The sequence below is a fragment of the Populus alba genome, chromosome 13 (genome assembly GCF_005239225.2).
Source record: "Populus alba chromosome 13, ASM523922v2, whole genome shotgun sequence".
Taxonomy (NCBI): Eukaryota; Viridiplantae; Streptophyta; class Magnoliopsida; order Malpighiales; family Salicaceae; genus Populus; species Populus alba.
In genome coordinates, this window is record NC_133296.1 from 8,073,054 (window position 1) to 8,076,443 (window position 3,390).

General features: G+C 32.6%; 1 pseudogene; it reads right to left on the reverse strand.

Moving 5' to 3' along the window:
• Positions 1–2,226: 2,226 nt before the first annotated feature.
• LOC118040591 (uncharacterized) lies at positions 2,227–3,164 on the reverse strand (annotated as a pseudogene).
• Between the last annotated feature and the right edge of the window lie 226 nt (positions 3,165–3,390).

The window sequence follows — 3,390 nt, forward strand, 5'->3', positions numbered from 1 at the left end:
AAAAAAGTTATTGACACTAAATAAAAAAAAAAACCGAAAAATTGAAAGATAAATATAAAATAAGATATTTGATTTTGTACTATAAACTCATTTGATTTTTGTAACTTTGTTATTTTTTCAATATTTTATTTAATTAAACAATAATAAAATAAGCATGTACTTAAAATTTTATGAAGGGCAGCATGAAAAAAACTAAAAAAATATGTTATAATATAAGTCGAAAACTAAGTGAAAATTAAATGTTATACTATTAAAAAATATCACAATATTTTTTAATTAATATATTTTAAGTAATTTCAATTAAAATTAAAGTTCAGGCATCTCACTTTTTGTAATAATTAATACATTTTATCTTAGTTAGTTATGTTGTATTGTGTTTACTTAATATATGATATGCAGGTTTAATTAGACTATGCTCTCATTGATAATGAAACTTTGGTGTGTTATTCGTTGTGTTTTTTCCCATTATCAATACAAGACATGGCTGATAATTTATTTTTATATTTTATTAATATGGGTGTTTGAGCTAGTTTACATATACCTTAATTAATTTTATAAATTTTAAAGTTAGTAATTATATAAATCTTTAATAGTTTTGAGATTTATAAAACTTATTAATAATTTTTAAAAATTAAATTTAAAATTTAATTAGTTGAATTATATACCGGTATACTGTTTTTGACGTAGCAACGGGAACTTCAGCAATTGTCAGAGTCACAAACCAGGACAAGTTTTTCTAGAGAAAGACCTAATTCTTGCTTGCGTACCCAATGTGAGTTTGTGTGATGCCAAAAGCACATCAGAAAGTGAATCGAAGAGGACCACCTTGTTTTTCTTCCGTGGGAGGCTCAAAAGAAATGCCGTAAGATTTTGCTTAAACTAGTTAAATTTTAACGGTGGTCAAGATCCGATGAGGGCCTAAAGGTTTTTTTTTAATCCAAATTAATGAAATGTCTATGATCATTGAATCTACTACCTGCTTGATCAGTGTTTTTCTCTAATTTTTCAGTAGAAAAATTGAGTAGCTGGTGTCCAGGATTTTTAGCGTGGTTCATTTTTTTGCTGTTGGCTATTGATAAAGGATTTTATATTTTTTGTGCTTCCATTTCTAAAGCACTCAAATTTATGTTTTCCTATTTTGGAGTCCAATTTAAAGTAGGTGGATTAAACAGTAACTAGAGCTTATATATAGACAAGTAATAGTCCTGGATTTCCCCTTGTAGATAATATTATAGAACTTGAGATTTTCCTCGTACAAATGAAGATCATTCAACTGAAAACTTTCCTAGATCCACTCTCTCTTTTGAGTTTTTTAATGTACCATTTTACTTATATTATTATGTGAGATCTCGTCGTGGTTTCGGGAAGTCTGTTTGTGGAATGTTTTCAATCCATCTTTCTCTTCTTTACATCAGTTTTTCTTTAAATATATATTTTAAGCAGTTCCTGCTGGGAATATAACATTGATGAATTTCAAACAAAAGTCTGGAAACAGAGTACAGTGCTCTAGATACGATTATTGTTGATCTTTGATTCTCTACATTGGAAATTAATGAGTTTTTCGAAGTGGGGTTTGCCAGCTTGCTTGAGAATATGATGCATCGTGTACTGATTCTGGTCATGTTATCCTTTGTTTCCACTGTGATGCTTACTGATTCTGGTCATGTTATCCTTTGTTTCCACTGTGATGCTCTATTTTTACTAAATTAAAATTTGATTGTCATCTTTCATGTGCTATCCTTGTGACTACACTGTTGCTTTTTCCTATTTTGTGCTCTGTCTGTATATTTTAAGGTGTAGTACCATAGTATATTGCATTGTTTGTCCAGGGTGGGAAGATACGTGCCAAACTTGTAGCAGAAGCAAGAGGTGCTGATGGTAGGGGAGGGGACAGCTGGAGAGGGAGGGAAAGCAGGAGCTCGAGTTGGCATGCGGGAGTAAGTACATTGGATCCTTGGCTTCGGCTTTCTTTATCGATCCAGCTTTTCTGTTGTCTCATTAAATATTGATTTTGTCCTTTGTTACCAGTTATAGCTAGTGATGAACTGGAGCTGCCTTTTGAAGGAATACTTGATCACAGAAAGGTATGCTCCCTGTTATTATTCTCTTCATGTTTTGTAAGCTTTAAGTTCAGGTAAGGTAATCTGGTATGGTACTAGAGAATTTATTGTAGTAGCTGTGATATGGAGATACTTTTACCTGCTGCTTCAGTTGAAACACGTCAATTTGGGCATTTAAGTTGATGGGGGGTGGACTTATGAAGTCCAATCCAACTCGTCTTTAGTTTCGATTCTTTAGTTTATAGGAGAAATCAGCTGGATCGTTGGTCAAAAGGATCGCTACGTAGCTTGATCCAGCCTTTTTGGATGAAAGGTTCTGTGTTGTGGAAGGTTAATATTGTTGTTTTGTTCTTTTAGGGGTCATGGTTATTTCTTTCTTTCTTTTCTTTTCTTTCCTGTCCGTCCAGATCATAAACTCTTATCATTCTCTTTGATGTTAAGGCTTTCATTTGGATTTGTTGAAGAAACTTTTGGGCTTTGACAAAAAGGAATGATGCCAAGGTATTGTAGAGTTATCCTGTGTTTGGATGGGGAGGAATGCTAGAATCGGCATGTTAATGAGTAAATCTTGCAAGAATAGTAAGCATGTGCTTGTCTCTTCTTTTTTCTTTTTTTCTTTTTATTATTATTAATGATGGTGTCTAGGCCAGCTTGCGCTCATACCTAATAATATATGATCACCTCGACTAATTCCACGACCTGCAAAAGCTTGATATGATCAGTGAGTGCCAGTTCTTATGGTTTGATGCATTGCAAAAGCTCCTTGTTGCATCCATGATGTTTGAACAATTCCATGGAGCATCTTTCCTGTTACACAAGATTTTAGCAATGGATGGTCTGGTTAGTACAATATGGATAAATAGCATTACTTTTTCTCTTCAGAAGTTTCAAGCGTCGGTACGAGGTTGTAGGAAGTTGTAACGTGGATTGCTGATTATTATGGCAGGCATGCTTTCAATAATAATTGTTACAGGATTTATGCTATTCTTGCTTTCTTTTTCTGATAGCAATTATTTATTTTAGTAACTTGTTTCTTTATATGCTTATATGACTTGTGCTCCTGTTTCAGTGAAGTTCTTGGCAAACCATTCTTGTATATATATATATATTTTAAAAAAAAAGCATCATTATTGCTTTGTCTGATAAAAATGCAACAGAGGTTCATCACCATTCTTGTGTCATCAAGCAATTCTGCTGTTGTTTAAGATTGTTCTGTCCTCAAGTTTCTAAAACTGTTGTCTATCATTACAACTTGCGTTTTAGTGTTACACTTGTAGAAATTGTTTGAAAATGATTAGAATCTTTGCTTGAAGTTTGAAGACATGTTCTG